Source organism: Myotis daubentonii, chromosome 17 (genome assembly GCF_963259705.1).
Source record: "Myotis daubentonii chromosome 17, mMyoDau2.1, whole genome shotgun sequence".
NCBI lineage: Eukaryota > Metazoa > Chordata > Mammalia > Chiroptera > Vespertilionidae > Myotis > Myotis daubentonii.
Window position 1 is genome coordinate 27,596,036 of NC_081856.1, and position 20,072 is coordinate 27,616,107.

General features: G+C 41.2%; 1 pseudogene; it reads left to right on the plus strand.

Annotated features, from left to right (window-relative positions):
- The first annotated feature begins 13,913 nt into the window (after positions 1–13,913).
- On the plus strand, positions 13,914–14,760 carry LOC132219947 (GTP-binding nuclear protein Ran-like; annotated as a pseudogene).
- The last annotated feature ends 5,312 nt before the right edge of the window (positions 14,761–20,072 follow it).

Below are 20,072 nucleotides of genomic sequence, written 5' to 3' on the forward strand. Positions count from 1 at the left end.
GGGTTTACTTAGCACTAACACTGACAATGTATGCAAGCCTTTCAGTCTTGAGTTTTCAAGAACACATCCACCTGAAGTGCCCTGGGTTTCACTTTTCCCTGTCTAGAAAGCTCTTCCCAAATTTCTACAAGGTTTGCTTCCATAGCCCCCTTTAAAAATGTCACTGTAGCAGGTAGAATAGTTCTCAAAGATGCTGAGGAACCTTAGCATCTGTTAGGTGACCTGGCAAACGGCAATTGAGGTTGCAGATGGAATTAAGGTTGAAATCAGCTGACTGTAGCAGGACTAACCTGGATTGTCCAGGTGTGTTCAGTGTAATCACAAATCCTTAAAAAGGCGGGGAGGGAGGAAGGAAGGCAGACAGAAAGGCAGAAGAGTCAGAGGGGCAAGGAGGTGTGAATACAGAGTCCTTCAGAGAGATGCAACTTGCTAGTTTTGAAAATGGAGAGAGAAGGGCATGAGTTGAGTGTGGGTGGCCGTTGGAGCTGGAAAAGGCAAATACGTGAATTATATTCTAGAGCTGGGCTAGGGAACGTCCGTCCGAAGGCCCGCGGAATCATTTGGTCTGGCCCTGCCAAGGCATCAGGGGTGAGTTCATTAAATGTCTGACCAAATATAGGAGGCTAATTTTTAAGTTGATACCTTGGTATGGCCTGAGAATGATGTTATAAATACCCAAATGGCGGTTGGCAGATAAAAGGTCCCCATCTCTGTTTTAAAGCCTCCAGGAAAGGAAGGAACCCTGCTGCTACCTTGATTTTCACCGAGAGACCCATGCTGAACTTCTGACCTACTGAACTGTAAGATAATACATTTGTATTGTTTTTAAATTAAGCTTCTAAGTTTGTGGTAGAGGAGGGTTGCTGGTGGAGTGGGGTTATGGCAGGGGCGCCCAGGAGTCTGAGTTGGATTGTTGGAGGGTTGCAGGTTGGAGCGCCTGGGGTCATGGAGTGGAAAGGCTGGAAATCGGGGTGGGGGTGGGGGTGAAGTGGGGGTGGGGTGGGGTGGGGATTAGAGGAGGAAGAGCCTGGGTGTGTGGGTGAAGCATCTTGGGTTGGGAATTGGAGCGACTGTGAGATTGCAGTTGGGGCGCCTGGGGTTGGTGGGTTCGCTTTTTATTGGTGAATTTAAAACCTTACGGCTGGGATTAAAGTACCGGAAGGGAAAAGCAGAGTCGTTCAAAAGGTCAGTAATCTTGGTCGCCCAGGGCTTTTTAAAAAGGGGAACTTCATGGGTGGACGGCTTGGTTCTTCATCTACCTGTGTAGCTGGCAATGCGTTTATTGGAGATGAATGTCTCTGAAGTAGATGGTTTAGTAATCAAAAGCGTACCCACTTATGTTACTGCACCTTGCTATCAATCCACGCACAGCCCAGAAAGGGTTGCAGGTGTGGAGCAAATACTTATGGCAATGACATATAAGGTTAACAGGTGGCCTCCTGAGGCCACAGGAAGTGGCTGCACGAAGGATTCAGAGAAGGTAAATGTAGTCAGAGATCAGTAGGAGAGGCAGATGAGGGCGTTGTCTGAAAATAATTTGTACTTTATACTTAGAGCTTCCTAATTGCCAGTACTTTCTGCCTTCTCTAAGAATTACAAACTCTCAGAGGTAATGTACCTTATCTGTGTTGAAACAGCCTGAGGAATTCATGCAATAAGTTCAAGGTTAAGTTAGTATGCTAATCTCTTGAGTTGACATAGCCCTGTAGAGTTTATAAAATATTTTCATATACATTTCATTTAAGCATCATAAAGACTCTGAACAGAATGCAGCACAGGTGCTTTCTTTTTTCATCTTAATTTAATAATTGCTGAAACCACAAAACGAAATGATAGAAGTGGTAAAATTGCATGCTTCTTTAGTATTTATATGGTGCTTCCACATACATCATCTACTACAACCTCCCCATGATTTTGGGTGAGCAGGTAAGTAGGGCAGGTCTTCTTGCCCCGATTTTAACTGCCTTGGATCAAGAAACTGTGAAGAAGGAAACCAGGATTCAAACCCAGGTCTTCCCACGCATGTCCAGTTCGGTGAGTGTATTTTTAATTTGCCTATTGTGACGAGTTTTGGGACATTCCTGAGAGACATAATGGAGAGAAAAGAGCTCAGACTTTCCAGGGGAGTCTAACAGGCTTGGGTTCTCCCCCTTCCTGTAAATCTCTGGGTGAGTCACTGTTTAAGCCTTAACTTCTAAATATGTAAAATGAGAATCATGTGGGGTTGTTGTAAAGGTTTCTAAAACCATTGTATGTAAAATGCCTAGTGGAGTGCTTACTTCCCCAGTAGATAGTTAATGGAGAATTCTGATGTTGATAATGATAATTAAATTCTAGTGTGCAATTAGATTTATAGGTATGGTGTTTAGGGGAGAAGTTTGGCCTCGATTTGGGAAACATGGGCTATTCAGGTCTAATAGTTCTACTACAGGAATTTTAATGAACAAGCCATTTGGTTAAGACCAGAAGCTCTGGAGCTGGTGGCTTTATGTAGTCTCCTGGGATCCTCTGTCGCAACTAGTCATTTTGTTGTCCAAAAAAGGCTAACTCTGTCACCTGATATTTTATTCTTGAGAGAGTAATAGAAACCAATTTGCTCTGGCATCAGCAAGAAAGGGAGAAAATATTTATTATATTGTTTGTATAGCGGTGTCTCAAGGTCTCTTTTCTCACTTCTATTCTCTGCTTCTTTCCCTGTATCTGCCGTGTTATTCTCTCCCTCTAAAGACCAGATCTCTTGTCTCCATTCCATGTACTTGTTCTTAGCTCTTATTGTTCAACATCTTATTATTCTGGGACACCCATGGAGACTAACTCAATACTTCTGGTTGAGATTTTAAATTCCAAGATGACAAACTCACCATCCTGGCCTGGGACAAGTGTCCTCCCCTGATTGAATTCACTAAGCTACAGTCAGGAGGGGAAGGGTTGTGTGCTACCGATGTGACTACTGGAGGCCACTCCTGTGAATGGGGAGGGATCCTAGAGGCTCGGCAGGTACCCCAAAAGTTCACAAAATTCTTCCACCTTCTCTTGATTCTTATGGTTCTAACCTGACCTCATGCAATGAAATATACCATTATTATGAGATTCTCAATCCACAAGAGCGCTGACCTTTTCCTACCCATATTGGCACCTGAAGTGCTGGATATGAAGCAATAACTACCTTTTATTAAATGCTCTCAAACCCAGGGCTAAACTTTCACATGCATTGTCTTATTTAATCCTCGGATAGCAGACCAATGGATAGGTGTTATTTTTCATTTTCTACTTGTGACCCTAAGGCACAGAAAAATGTCATAGACTTTGACCAAAGTCCACAGCTGGTTCATTATAGAGCTGGAATTAAAGCACCACAACATCGCCCCTCATCCTTTGCTGTTTGAAGTGGCTTAATACATTCTTGTCGACTGTTTGCTGTGACCCTAAAATTTGATCAACTCTTAAGAACTGCCCCAGTGATTGCGTTGGGAGAGAAATTTGTTGACCTAATTATTATTTGAGAGGAATAAATCACTGACTGCCTTTGGAAATAACTTTTGTGGTGTCAAGAGAGTATTTGTGGAAATGATGGAGAGAGTGGGGTAGGCTAAAAGAAAACAGGTTAGAGGGTAGAACCCATTCATGCACATACACATACTTTTCTCTAACTCTTTAATATCAAGCATTAAACACATAGTCATTCACAAGTCTGTCCATTTGGGGCAAATGCTCATTGGTTCCTTCTGTGCTGTCTGGACTGATTGGGAAGAGCTGCTTGGGGCCTCAGTTCTTGGTGGGTGCACCTCTAGGGCAGACTTGGTGCCAGAAAGCTCCGAAGATTTTTGCCTGTATGAGGCAAGAGTACACCATTTGAAATGTAATTGCAAAGCTGTATTTACTTTTCCATTACAGCTGTCAGGAGAAAGCTCTGTAATGGGCTGCAGTTTCTGTAATAGCTGAGGTGGGGAGGAAGCAGGAGCACCATTTTATTGTTGGAAACCAGCTCACCAATTAATGTAAAAAGCCAATGGGAATGTAATCAGGGAACTGGGATCTTATTGAGACATCATTTTTGCTCAGAGCATGTGGATTTTTCTTTCTCTTTCGGAAAGGTAGGACAAGCTGTATAATTAGCCATCCCACCTGGGTCTGTCCTCTCTTGTGAACTTATTAGTTTGTGCCCGTCTTTTCCTCCTGAGTCAAATTAGTGCTTTCTCTGATCTTGCTCATCATAGAAAAGCTTGTGTTTGTGTTTCTTCTCTCTCTCCAAATTACAGCTTCATATGAAAGAGATACTGCAGATGTCCCTTAGCCATGGACTATATTTACAGGGACATATGATTTCCTGTTACAGGCACTGGCTTCACCATCTTCTTAACCATCCTTGTTTAGTGTAGATTTCCATTTGTTGATCAATGTCTGAGTGTGAGAGATGTGGCCCATAGAGGGCGACAAAGGCTGTGCCGATGGTTCAGGCCACTGTGTCAATCTGTTTTGGCCACTGTTTTTTGGTCAAGACCATTTATTACTTTTCATTGTCTACATATCTGCCAACAAGTTCCACAGAAGCCAGCCAGTCCTGATTGTACACCCGTGAGAGCATCCATGATTTGATGAAAAAATAAAATCAAGGTGTTTCTCAGGAGCTTTCAGCTTTCCTTTCTCTGCGGAGACACTGCCAAAGGAAAAAAAAAAAGCAGCAGAGTAATTCATAGCCCACAGCTGTTCTCCTTCACAAGGACCAATCCTCCATAGAATATAAAATTGCAGTTCATTTTGAGGATGGAGTTAGTGCGGTTCCACCGTATCTGTGGATGCTCACCTTCCTGGTCAAGGACTTTTCTTTATACTCCACCCTTATGTCTGCTAATGATATCTCTACAGGACTCAGCGGGTCTTAGTGATGGGGAGAACCTGAGAGTGGGGTATAGCAACACATCTTTCTTAAGATGCATAGCTGGGTTTCTGAGTGCTAGTCTTCCTTTCTTCACATACTTAAACAAACCTCACAGCAGCTTTAGGGGTTCCGTCACAGAATCTGCAAAGAAGGAAGTCTACCTGGCATGCGAGTGATGAATTCCTTTAGCAGAACCAGCACAGTAGCTTGCCCTGCCTCCCTTCCCATCTTGTGCTGATAGAGAGTAAACTGGGGACTCTTTACAGGTCCTTCCTGTTCTAGGACAAATAGAAGGGAGTTCTTTGGGGGGAATGGCTGCCCCTACACCCAACAGAATGAGAATGTGAGAAATAGGATGATTATTTTCTTAAATCCTAGCAATGAGGAGAGTTCCTGAGAGAGGGACTGGTGCTGCCCTGGGAGGAGACCTGGGATGCATCTCTTGGTATTTAGGAACCACTGAGCTGTAGGAATAGGGCACTAGAAATGGGGGCATTGCTGAAAGATTTGTGAGTAGAACATTCTAACGTTTCAAGAGCTTGGAAGGAGTGGTGTTTGTCCTGGCTAGATGGGAGGGTGCATAAGCTTGGGGAAGGAACTGGGACAAGCAGAAGATAGCTGCTCCTGGTAGCAGAGTCTCACCTTGGAATTCCTTACCTCTGGTATGCTGGTAAATGTTTAACAACCAGCGTTTTTTTTGTTTTTTGTTTTTTTTAAGAAGGTATTGTTTTTAGTGTTTGCCAATTTTCATGGTATAAATATTTCTAATATTCCTTCTTCCATGGCTAGTTTCAAGCTGCCAATGAGACATTGCTAATTGGCAGAATTGGGAAAAAATGTGCACTCTCGCTCTTGTGAGCTGGTGTGAGTGAGTAGGCTGTAGCACCACAAGCAGCATATATTAGTCCTTTATCCTCCTGCAACATCCTCTATGCTTATGTGCCCCCTCCCTACCCTACCTTGAACCCTGACATTCACTCCTGTTTCTGGACAAAAAGAGCCTGACTTGAATTTTGTCTCCTTGATTAGTTTTTTGAACTGGATTGGAAGAACTGAAAAACCTTCATGTTCCTTCTCTGGGACAAGCAGTAGGATGTTAGAGGCTGACAACAATATTTTTTCATACTGAATCATTTTCTTCTTGGGCCCAATCTGGAAGATATTATTTATTTCTACCCAAATACCAGAGGCTATAAATTTCTCTCCCATCATAGTGAAGACATGGCTTATTGGATATTGAAGCAGGAGAGACAGGGCTGAATTTTAGCAGTGAATGAATAAGGCAGTCAATTCTGGAATTGTAAATGACAGGCGCTGAAGTTTTATAGAGCATATTAGCAGAAATCAACCTCATTGTACATTTGAGAACCATCCTGTAGCGAATAAAGTATGAACTTTGAGCAACTGCAGTGACAAGATCAATAGTTCTCTAAGAGTAATATTGGATGCTCTGATATAAAAGTAGAACCACCACAGTGTAGACTAGAAAGATGAAAACCAAAAGGAATACTGATAGATTGGAGTCAGGTGATTCTCCAGGGACCCAGGATGTTGTGCTCGTCATGCATTAGTGCTGTAATGTGCATTAAATATCATGGAGGTTCTCAGGTGTGGCAGGTGTGCCAGTGCAAATGCATGTTTCCCCCCGGACACCTCCTATTCCTGTTTATTCCCGGAGATGCCACACTACAGCTCTCTACCTGGACTTTGCCTCTGGCTACAGGGACATATCTAACCTGCATGCATGGTGGGCTGGAAATTCCAGGGAGTTAGTGTATCCCAAACAACCACACATGGGAGTTGGAACAAATATTTGAGTTCCTTATCCTTAAGTGATACAACTTGGAGCTCTGTACTACATTAGTGGTTCTCAGAGTGTATTCCAGGGACCTCTGGGGAACCCTGAAATCCTTTTAGGAGGTCTATGAGATCAAAACTATTTTGCACAAGTACAAAGATATTATCTGCCTTGTATATTCTGATTTTCAAGGGTACAAGGGGAGTTTCCCAGAAGTGGTAATGCTACTCCTATGATGGCTAATGGAATGTATGCTTGTGAATTCTTAATAAAAAATTAGTTTTAGTTTTAATGTCTAATATGGTAGGAATTGATGGATATAACTCACACTTAATAGTTTTTAATAGGATAGAGGGGTTCTGAGACCAAAATGTTTGAGAAGCAGGGCTGTACAGCATTTCCCAGAGCCACAGAGTGATTCAGCCCCAGTTGTCCGAAGCAGGCACCTGCCCATTAACATGTTATGTGTTGGTTTCTTTCCATCCCTGCCTCACTTTCCCTTACTGATTCTAGTCTCAGGGTCTGCTGCTGGGGAATCCAAGCTAAGGCACCAGAGATTTGGGGTGGTGCCCAGGAATCTGCATTTTAATAAGCAACATCGGTGAATCTGATATGGATGGCACATGGGCCTCACATAGCTGAGCTTTTCCCACATTCCTTAAAAAGAATGGGAACAGAGTGGGGAGGATATTGGAGGCTTGCACTTGAGCAACCATAATGTATAGTACACGTACATGCGCAAACATGCTATCACACATAATCGCTTTAAGTCAGCGGTTCTCAACCTGTGGCTCGCGACCCCTTTGGCGGTCGAACGACCCTTTCACAGGGGTCACCTAAGACCATCCTGCATATCAGATATTTTCATTGCGATTCATAACAGTAGCAACATTACAGTTATGAAGTAGCAACGAAAATAATTTTATGGTTGGGTCACAACATGAGGAACTGTATTTAAAGGGCCAGAAGGTTGAGAACCACTGCTTAAGTGTTTATGTCTTAGTGCCTGTAAAATCAGATTTTAATTCTGCCTCATCTCCCGGCTCCCCAGGGTTTTTAAATCATGTATTAATCTCTCTGTGTTTGTCTTTTTCCTTTTCATTCTTTAATTTATAAATAGTTAAGTACTTCTATAGTAAGTATTTGATATAATTTTAGTTCTATAGTGAGGGTTAAGTCCATTTGAAATGTATTGTTTGCATTATAGCTATATTGTTGGCTCTATAAGACTCTGAGTTAAAAGGCACTCACAATATTTTACAAGAGGTGTCCGAATTAGGTGACCAGTGTCCAAAGTGGCAGACCAGATAAACAGCAGATGTTAGGGAAAGTTATCAGCATTTATACTAATGCATGTCTGCATTGAAATATTCATTTCTTTATATATAGGTAATATGTATTAAATAAAGTCCATGGGTGGCTGTGTAATACAGTGGGACATGGATTTGAGTCCCTAAACAGTTGCATGACTAGCCACTGGGTTATTATGAAAATTAAAAGAACAAATGTAAAACCCAGCCCAGTGAATCTCAGAGTGAACATTCCAGAAATGTTAGCTGCTATTATTATTACTGCTATGATTGTTGCTATCACAGGTTTTAAAAGCATAAGCCATGTTTTTAACACTCAAGTATTTATATTATTGGAAAGTAACAGAAAAGAAATCAGTGTTTGAGGCAAATACAATGAGGTGCTAAAGGATAGGACACAGCCTTGGGGACTCATAAAAGTTTAGAGGAGAAGAGAGTCAGAGAAACTTGTAGTGATGAGAATAAAGCTCCATAGTGGCTGTGCAACTTGAAACAGTTGTCTTTTAAAACTAATTGGCTGTTCTGTTTCCAGACAATAATACATCAACTCACACTTTACATGGCAGACTGAGTGTACAACATGTAAGGCTGCCAGAGCTGGGCCACTTCTCAAAGCCAGTGTCCCAAGTCAGAGTGTAAGATACCTGCCAGCTCACACAGGACATAGGGGAAGGTCTGTAAGGGCTTTCTCCTCCCAGGACAGTGATGCTTTGCTTTTGAGACAACCTTTATTTTTATTTTTTTTCAAAGGGTTTTAGTCGCATTCACTTAACATTTTTCCCAGGAAGAATTCTATTCATTACTTCTGTACTTATTTATGGTTGGTAAAATTGAGGTACCCAGTTTATCAATCCAAAATGTTATTCCCTTGGGACTTACAAGAGGGTATCTTTTTAGGGGCATTTCTCATTTTTTACTTGTAAAAAAACCATAAAATAAATAACTATATACATGCGTGTACGAGTACATATTATATACTACATATATACAATATATAATGACACATGTGTGTATACATATATTTGAACCACAATCATGTGGAGAAGGAATTTTTATCACATGATTGAACCTTGCTCTCTCGCACTTAGGAAAATGCATTGAGATTCTAATTCTTTTTCCCTCTGGTAGTAAATGGCTCATTTGGATATACATTATGATAAGTTGTCAGCCAGCCACATCCTGTGATCATTGTTGGTGACTATTACTTTGCTAATACTTCATTTTATTCATTCTAAGACACCGTTGATTTTAAGACACACTATTTGGGTACCATCAAGAGGGAAGAAACAATGCTGCCAATTAAACTATGACATAACCCATTCCTAGCACTTTGAATTTCCATTCATATTTGTCAGAAAGAGATTTTTTTGTAAGGCTACTTTAGATGTGAATTTGTATCATATGTAACTTTTTTGAATAATAAGGAAATTATAAAGAGTATCATGAAAATAAGAGTATCATGAAGATATTCATAAATGTCAATTCAACACCCATATCTTTTGAATAATTTTTTAAAACTCAGAATTGTTTTGTTTTGCCACTGGCATCCTCTCCTGTGTGCATGCCAAGCTGCTCACACTTTCTCAGTTTGGTGTTGGCACTTTCCTATTGGATTTTTTTTCCCTCAGTCAAATTATATGCCGCCAGCCAGAGGTTAAGCGGTTTCTGTTCAAAGTCACTGTGACATTTTGACAAATTGCTATGTGGCAATCGAATGGCAGTCCTGAGTAATGCATAACTTGGTCACATCAGTACTTCACTGCTTCGAAATGTCTTTAAACTATTTTGTGGATTTTGGCAACTCTTCTGTCTTCAGAGTGCACTGCTTGGTGTGTGAGAGGAAATCCTTGGGCGTGTGTTTCAGTGATTAAATGTAACACGGCTTCATCTACTTACATTGCCAAAAAATACGGAATGGTGGTTGTACCAGTCAGAGTGGGCTAGATGATGCCAACATCTCAGTGGCTTCAAACCACAAGTTTTACTTCTTGCTTATGGCTTCATGCTCTTCCCAGGTTGGCTAGGAGCTTTCACGTCATCCTTTCTCTAGGACTCATGCTAATGGAATAGCCATTTTTGGGAATATTACTGGTCATTGTGGACAAGGGAAAAAAGAAGTGATAAGTTATGCACTGCTTTTAAAGACACCCATACCACTGCTCACATTTCTCTGGCCAAAACATGTCATCAAGTCACACCCATTGTCAGGGATTTGGAAAGTGCAATCATACCAAAACCATGGGAGAAGTGGGGATCTTTGATAGATAACAATCATGGCTCCCACCATTTACCCTTCTGCTCACAAAATATTCTCTGTCTTTATTTACATGCAGAATATACTCGTTCCTTCCCTCATTGAACACAAGTTCAATCTGTTCCCCGCAGCCAGCTTGAAAGGCAGGGTCTCGGGGTGATGTGAGGTTTCTTTATTGGGGGAATGTGTGTAGTGGTCTCTGTATCAGGCTTGAATGTCATTCCTAGAGACAACTTGTTCTGCTTCCTCTGATGATTAAAGAACAAAACAGGGACACTTCTATTTGTACAAGGGAAGAATGAGAGAGACACAGTAGTCACTTTTCATAGCAATTTTGAAATCCCACTGTGCAGACATAGCTAAGGTCTCCTGTGTTTGTGGTGGGGAATGTTCCTTGGTTAGCCCTGTGAATGGGGGTTAATCTTCTTACCTAGCTGTTCTCTGTGAACTTCCAATTCACTCTTCTGGGAGTTTATTCTTTTTCGTTCTTTCTGGCCATAGCTGAAGAAGATATTGGTGAGTATGCCCTACGTAGGGGCTGAATGCTCTCTTATCCTACTATCTGTATTTAGACAATTGGAAAACCCAAAGTTAAATCTCAGACAGTATGGTGACTTTTCATCCATGATGGTAGTTCTTTTGGCAATGTAACTCTCTCAGAAATAGAGATTCTTATCTAATACCAGTCAGCTTCACATGCCAATAGAGGCTATCATTATCTCACAAACATACTCCTTAGATTCCTTTGGTCTTTTCTATCTCCACTTAATTGTGGGAATGTCTATTTTCCCTAAGATGTTTTATTTATTTTAAAAGATTTATCAGGCACTACTGTCTTAATCTGAAACAACTTAATCTGGTGGTGTGCTGGTGGTGGTAGTGAGAAGGGCGGGGGAAGCCCTGATTTGTAGCATGTCCAGTTCAGGCTTCTATAACAAGTTAACCATAAACTGAGTGGTCTAAACAACAGAGAGTTATTTTTCATGGTTCTGGTTTCTATATTTAAGATATAGATAAGATTCTACTTTTAATCACCATTAGTGATTCTAATTGCAATTATTTCCTTATGCTATATCAATCTGCATTTCCTACCATGTAAAGTGAATTTACTGAACCTCTTAAGAAACATTCCTAACTGATGGGCTATACCTTGCATTTTTTAGAGACCATATTTGTTGAAGGTGCTAGTGCATTTACTTGCTCTGACTTTCTTCCAAACACATTAAATGACCTCGAAGTATGATTAATCACAGTAGATTTTTTTTAAAGTAACATATCATATTTTGATTTAACTTGACTTTTTTTTCCTTCTTGGTTCCCTCCACCTAATTGCTTTAATGAGAAACCAGATTCCTAGAGAAAACACTTCTTGGCACAGATACCAGTTCTCCCAAACTGGTCCACAGTGGTGCTGCTGGGGTCGACTCTCCCAGTGGGAGGAGGCACCTGAAGTCAGGTTGTTTTCAAAAGGTTGACATTGGGGCCCTGGCTATGATACTACAGTCCCATTCAGCCTTTTATTATTCTTGCTCTGTAACTTGACTTTGGTGCAGGAAGAGGAAATCCTTGGGCTTAATTGAAGACAATCAGCCGGAGGTCAGGAGGGTAATGCTAAACAGACTGGAGGTAAAGGTAGCATGGAAATAAGGAAGAAGGTAAGACTAGAGTGGATTCAAAGATTAGACTCAAGGATGGAAGCCGAATGCATCTGGAAGGCAAAATATACTTGAACCTAAAATATACAGAGCCCTGGGGAGAAATAAAAATAAATCAAGCTTATTTAGTTTATTACCTTTCCACTTCCCTGGTGGCTTGTCCAGCTGTTACCCCAGTTTGGGCGGGCGGTTTGTAAGTCTGATTGTTAGGTGTTTATCATGGGCTGCCTGGTAGAGCAGCTGCTGGTAAAAGAGCCCTCAATGCCTTCATTATACACCAACTCTCAAACCTCACAGTTGCTGATATTAAACTGCTTTGATTGGAGATTATAGGGATTCATTTAAATTTTAAGTGGCACCTTTGCAATGTGCTTTTAGGTAATCTGTAATGCGCCTCTGGGCACAGCCCATTTTTGGGTAGGTGTCTAAATTACAGAGTGGGGATGCTTTAGATTAAAGTGAATAAGCAGCCCCTGCCGCGGAGGAACTTCTTCCAGTTAGTGCAGTGCCCCCCACAGCCCTGGATGTGGCTAATAAAATATCACATGAAAGTTACTGACGACTCAGGGGATTCTCCTTTGCAAAAGCCATTGAGGGTTGGCCATAAATATTTCCTGAAGGGTAGTTGTTCTTAATGCCATTTTACAGATGCGGAAATCAAAGGTTGTTCAAATGAGACTCATGAATTCTTAGAGACTAGCATTGCGGTCAGAAAGCTGGACCATGGAGACAGAGGGCTTGGATTTGAATCCCGGCGCCATCACTTTTTACCTGTGTTGCTCTGACAAGTTATTTATCCTTTTTGTTCTCAGTTTTCATGCCTGAAAATAGGAATAACATTAGCTTCTGCCTTCTAGGTTTCTTATGGGGAACGGTGTGCTAATATTTTTAAAGCTTAAGAACATGATAAGCATCATAAAAGTGTTTTTGCGATTTATGGTTTCTTATCTGAAACTGAGGGACAGATATGTTCTAGAATTCAGACGTTTTCAGATTTTAGAAAGGTGATAGACATGAGGCAAAAGATTATGTGACAGCTACAGCAAGGTCTGGGCACTGAAATCAAACATATTGATGGTTTTGCAGCCAAACAGATAAGCCATCATTCTAAGTGGGAGGAAATGTATCAACAGGCTTCATTAGTTTGAACTAGGTCTAGGCACTAAGTTAAAAACACACATACAACAACACTTTTTTCCCCCAGAGCCTTTATGTATTTTAAAATTATAGATAAGGGATGGTGGATCTGAAACAACATCGAATGGTAGACAAATTATGACAATCCAGAAATACCCAAGGTGCAGACTAGAACTTTGGGCCAAAATTCCTTTAATTACCATTTCTGCAAACTGAACCCAGAACTTAAGTGGTTCGTTCAAGGTCACATGACTAGTCACATCAAATATGGGACTAGATCCCCAGATTCCTGCTGTTGGGCCCAATATTTTCTGCACTAAACACAAATGTTTCAAAGCCACCCCCCAAGATACTCACTAATTCCATATTTAAAAAATAAGAATTCTGGGATTCTTGTTTTGGAAGTATGTTTTTCCCCCAGAACTTTTGGTGTTCTAATGAGCATTGTGAATCTACAAAAGGGTGGTGTGTTGCACACCTTTCCTATATTTATTTTTTCATACATTCCTTATATTGAGAACATTTCACAGGGCACACTTTGGAACATCCTGTTTCACCTTATTCTAAACAACAAGGCCTCTCACGTTCATGGCACTGAGTGGTTTTATGCGTGATAGTGATTCCCATCGTTATAAGGAATGATGTCCCATTGCTTTCCAGCGGCATCATTCAGGAGAGTTGTGTGCTTAGGGACTCTGCCTCTGGAGGAGGTTCACTTGACTGAAAAGACACTGGAGTACCCACAGTGGGGGGACCCAGGCATCTCAATGTGGCAATATTCATGGGTGCACAGTTCTGAGTATTTATGGAAGATGGCTCCTGTGGTCTTTTCAGGTTTCAGTCAGATGGCCCCAGAGACACTTCTGGAAGAGACATCACCATGGCTGCCCAAGGAGAACCCCAAGTTCAGTTCAAAGTTGTATTGTTTGGTGATGGCGGGACTGGGACAATGACCTTTGTGAAATGTCATCTGGCTGGTGAATTTGAGAAGAATTATGTAGCCACCCTGGGTGTCGAAGTCCATCCCTCGTGTTCCACACCAACAGGGGGCCTATTAAGTTCAATGTCTGGGATATAGCTTGCCAGGAGAAGTTTGGTGGACTGACAGATGGTTATTACACCCAACCCTTGTGTGCCATTATAATGTTTGATATAACTTCGAGAGTTACTTAATAAGAATATGTGTAGCTGGCATAGAGATCTGGTACAAGTGTGTGAAAACATCCCCATTGTGTTGTGTAGCAACAGAGTGGAAATTAAGGATAGGAAGCTAAGGCAAATCAATTGTCTTCCATTGAAAGAATTGTCAGTACTATGACATTTCTGCCAAAAGTAACTACAACTTTGTAAAGCTCTTCCTCTAGCTTGCTAGAAAACTAATTGGGCACCCTAAGTTGGAGTTTGTCACCATGTCTGCTCTTGCCCCACCAGAGATTATCTTGGACCCAGCTTTGGCAGCACAGTATGAGCACGATCTAGGCAGCCGTGGGCAAACTACGGCCCGCGTTTGAAATGAATAAAACTAAAAAAAAAAAAAGACCGTACCCTTTTATGTAATGATGTTTACTTTGAATTTATATTAGTTCACACAAACACTCCATCCATGCTTTTGTTCCGGCCCTCCGGTCCAGTTTAAGAACCCATTGTGGGCCTCGAGTCAAAAAGTTTGCCCACCCCTGAAGGTTTCTCTGACCACCGCTCTCCTGGGCGAGGATGACGACCTGTGAGAAAGGGAAGCTGAAGTCTAGAAGTCTAGTTTTACAGGCAGCTGTCCTGTGATGTCAGTGGTGCAGCGTGTTTGGCACTTTATTATGTAGCTAAGCAGAACTGGTGCTTGATCTTTGGGATGCTGAAAGAGATGAATGGGCTTCCGAGTGAATGTGGCAGCCAAAAAATACCTTCATTTTTTTGGACCTACATATTTAGCTGTTTTGGAATGCAATTGTTTCCTTATCAAGTTTCAACTATAAGAATGCTGCACTTGCACCACAATAGTCAGCGGTGAAACCTTGTTTGTTACTGTCGTTCTCATTCCTCTTCATTTAGAATCAGAATAAAATTGTATTTCAGATACCTAAAAAAAAAAGAATGTGGTTCATAGGCAAACAAAGAAGTGAACCCATAAAAACTGACTTCATTCCATCGTCCATCTCACAGTCCACTAGAAGAGTACTATTGCCTTATCCCTGGGCTACTGAGGAATTTGTTTCATCATTTCACCACAAGGCGGTGCGGGGATTGATGCTTACAACATCTGTGGGTAAACCTATGGGCCTGGATGGAAATGAACCATCTGGTATGTACGAGTCTTCTAAAGAAAACATAATTACATAATTTCTTTTAATGTTAAGATCATCCAGAAACATTGACCAGACCCTTAGAGACAAGTTGTTCTTCCTGAAATAATACCAGTTCTTTTGGATGTGCAATGAGCCCCTTGTACATTGTGTGCTTTTGGAGTATTTTGCTCTACTAAGGTGCTGTTGGGAAAACTTTTGGTTAGAAATTGGCTATTGGTGCCCAGCTGGCTTGGTTCAGTGGTTGAGCATCGGGCCATTAACCAAGAGATTACTGATTCAATTCCTGGTCAGGGCATATGTCCAGGTTGGGGGCTCAATCCCCAGTAGGGGCATGCAGGAGGCAGCCAACCGGTGTTTCTCTCTCATTGATGTTTCTATCTCTCTATCACTCTCCCTTCCTCTATTTCTAAAATGAAGAGGTCAGTGAGGGAAAAATGGGGACATATGTAATACTTTCAACAATAAAAATAAAAAAATAAAATCAATAAAAACATATTTTTAAAAACTATTTTAAAAAGAAAGTGGTTGTTAAATTAAAAAATCAGTTATGTTTTATATTCCTGTGAAATCTCTGGTCCCCTAAATATTTGCTGTATATCTTTCTCTTAAAACCAATTGGCTTTTCTTCCAAGTGTATGGGGAATGTTTTTTATATGTGGGCTCACCTATACTCCAGCGACATAGTAAGTTTCATTGGAAGAATGCTTGGAAGGACTGGTGCATACTTGGGTCACATTAGAATCTTTTAGGCCCCTTCAAAGTGTATGAAGCCCAGGCTACACCTTGCAATGATACCAGAATCTCTAGGGAAGGGACCTTGGCATCAGTATATATATTTTTAAAAGTCTCAGATGATTGTGTGTGGCGAAGTTTAGAGACACTATCTTAGAATGGTTAGTTTATAATACCATATTCAGGCGTCTTCAGGGATATGGCATTAACCATATCTCAGGGGTTATAAGATAAGTAGCCATGAGCTGAAACTAGCCAAATGACCTGCTTTGTTGGGCCAGCATAGAACAATGTTAACTTTTCTTGAATTTGGAAAACCTTACTCAAGGTTTGTGCTCTCTACTGCCCATATCAACAATCACTATGATACAAGTCACTTCTCACACTTGTGCGACCTGCCTGGCAACTATACGTATTTGAGTTCATGACCCCTGAGATACCTGGAGGGGCTCTCTAGTTGGAAGCTAATATAAAAACAGTAAGCTTAACTGAGAATTACTAGACATACACTGAAGACTGAAAATACATACTGTTTTGGAAGCATAGATTCCACTTGCCCCCTTATAGGAGAGCTCCCTTTGGGGAATAGACATGTTCCCTGGGGTAATAGGCAAACTGAAACCCCAGATGGTGTCCACCCCATGTGGTCAGTGGCCACAGAACTGGAGTGAAACTGACACCTTCACCGAGAGGAAGGGAGTGAAGCCAGCATCCTCTCTGAGGCCATGGCAAAGAGGAGAATAATCGGATGAACAATGAGATTAACAGATGAGAGGTCTGAAAGGAAGAGAAATTCCAGATTGAGGAAGGTTCAGGAAAGGTGTTCTAAATCCAGGCAATGAACGGAAGGAAACTTCTGGCTTCCCTCACCTGTGGGGACCCAGTGAGTATGACATGATGTTATGTTTGAGTCGATCTGCTTCTGGGTGTGCCCATCTCCTCCCCTCTATATCAGGTTCAAGTTTTACATCTCAGTACACACCACACAAGGACCAGTGGCCACAAGCAATCCAGAGGTTTATACTTAGGCACAGGCAAAGGGAGGAGAGTCCCTGGGAGAGGGGAACAGACAGCAGGGTGGTTCTCTGATGTCTGAACAGACAGAGTGTCTGATCCTGGAGACAAGTATAACACAGGAATCTTCTGGTGAGAGTTTTGAATAATGCCAGGGACAGACTAATTTCCATTGGACTGTTCTCCTGTGGGGGCAGGTGAAAGGGGGAGGTAGATTGCCTTGCTTGTGATTTATAGGCATAGCAGGAGTGAGTCATATATCAGGTACCGAGAAGAAAGAATTAGAGATCTTTCATTCTATTAATTCAACAAATTTTATTAAGCAGCTACTGTGCAGACTCTGTGATCCAAAGAGTTATGTGATCCAACTAGTTATAATCCTTACAGAGAGCAGCAATAAAGACATAAATAAGTAACCATATCAAGTGGCATGGATGTGATTGGGATAGAATGACACTTAATAGAGAGCAAAAGGGAAGGCCTTTTGATAAGGTGACTTTTGAGCAAAGTCCAAATGAAATGAACAGAGTGAGCATAAAGCTATCTGGGAAGAGCATGCCAGGCAGGGAACCAATACGTGCAAAGGCTGAAGGACCATCCTTGGTGGAAGAAAGGCGAGGACTCCAGTGTGGTGGGTGGAATGAAGGAAGCAATGGGTAGGCCAGGTCCTGTGGGACTTTGATGCTAAAATACGGATTTTAAGAAAGTTCTTTATTTTTTTTTATTTTTGTGTGTGAAGGGAAGCCACTAGAACAGTGGTTCTCAACCTTGGCTGCACATTAGAATCACTTGGGAATCTTTTAAAAATCCTATTTCTGGGCCTCATCCTCCAGAAATTCTGTTTCTTTGTTATGGGGTGGGGCCACAACATTAGTAACAAAGAAACAGAATTTTCAGAGGATGAGGCCCAGAAATCAGGATTTTAAAAAGATTCCCAGGTGATTCTAATGTGCAGCCAAGGTTGAGAACCACTGCACTAGAAGATTTTGAGCAAGAGTCTAATTTGTGGTATACACACACATATTGCAAAATGAGTTGAAGTCACGAAGAATGTAGGTCAGACTGATGAGAACAGGGGTGCAGGGGAAGGGAGATACATTTATACTCCTCCTCCTGCATAAATCCCAGTAAGGGAGCACAGAGATTGAAAAATTGTCATGAGTTAATTTATCAAAGATGGAATTTGTTGCCTGAAAAAGTAGAGCAAAAAAACCTGAGCCTTTCACATAAAACATTTACTAGGGAGAAAGAAAGATGGACACATTGGAAGCATTTCCAGAATGGACACAGACATTTTGATAGAATGATTGCCCTGGGCAGTTGCAATCAATTGGGTAAATCTGGTTTGGATCAGTCTGAAGTACATATGCTTTAAGATCTCAGATCTACTTTCAAAAGACTGTACATGTGTCTTATTGTAACCCTTGATTGAAATATAGCTGCCTGCTCTATTTCATGGGCCTGGGAAAGCCCTTAGCATTCGGTGAGCACTTAGCTGGGAGCACTGGTCTTAGATCATCCAGTGTGGGCCCCCTTCCTTTTCATCCCCAGGGTTCTGTGTCCATCGCTCCCAGTGACTGATGTCCCCGACTTGTCCATGATGAGATGTATGCATTCTGGGCCCCTTTGTTTTGGAGGTGACTTAAACCAATCATCACATGGTATTCCTTGGGCAAAACAGATTCATTTAGGACAGACTCATGATCTCTTTCAAGCCACTGAGTCTTGTGAGGACCTAGATGGAGCGTTTAAGAAGTCTATTTGGTGTTAATAGAAGAACCACAGGAAGAAATGACTTTCTTTTATTTGGGCATTGTCAAGATTGGAGGTCTGAAACTGCTGAGGGCATCTTATTATCAGCACGATAATAAAGACTACACATAAAAGCTGGCGGAGTCACTTCTTAATTGCACAAAACAAACCAACTTTGGGCTTTCCAGTTCTATGAACAAGTGTACTATCTTGATGTTTATGCCATTTTGAGTTGGGCTTTCTATAACTTGAAAGCCGAAGACCTCATCAATAATATATAAGTTCATATCACACACTGAAAGCTGGGGGCTCTTGAAGGTCTAGAATATATACGTATGTGTATACATGTATATGTGTGTATATTCTAAGAATGGGAAGAGGACAAAGTAAAATCACACAGCCTTGGGACTCCAAGGAGATAGAGAAATATCTGGAACGTAGAGGAGGGCATTTGGCATTCATTAAAAAAATACATTGACAATGTACTATATGTTCACAACATGTGAGGTAGGAGCCATTGCTTTTAATTCTAATATTAGAAAAACTGAAACTCTGACTCAAAAGATTTTAGCTGTATGTTTAGAAATAACCCAATGATAAAAATTATTTTTCAACCTTTGATTTCTTTGTGTTAATCAATACTAGCATTTTGCTAAAGGACACAGAAAATCTTTATAAAATACTACATGTATAGACTATTTTAAAAAACAATTTTTGCCTTTCTTTCTCCCCAAACAAAAACTATTTTACCCATTTTTCGCAGGTCATGGTAAGGTTTTATTTATTTTTTAACAGTGCCACTTCCTCTGCTATTATCTATTTTCAGTTGCTACATGCATTAGTAGCCAAATTAATCAAACATCTCTCTTCAGAACACCTGATATGGGCCTCTCTTTTAGTCCCAGGGAAACTTCTGGAAATCCAATGTAAAGGGTAACTTGAGAATGCCTGGGAGTATTCTACTTTTTTAGGCTTCTGACTTCACCAAGCGTTGTGCTTCACTTTTTAGTGGATGAGTCATTTCATAGTTGCTGGTGGCAATGATATTGGATTGAATATGGCTTGTAGGACACTAAGGCTTGTGGAGCAGAAATCTAGCGACAGTGGAGCCTGTGAAAACAGATCACATCCCACTACAGGGGGGGAACTTTGGGTCCAGTTCTGCCTTTTCTCACAGAATCAGACTCTGATCTAATTCCCTTTGCAATTAAGGTTATCTAAAGTATGTTCACACAGAAAGA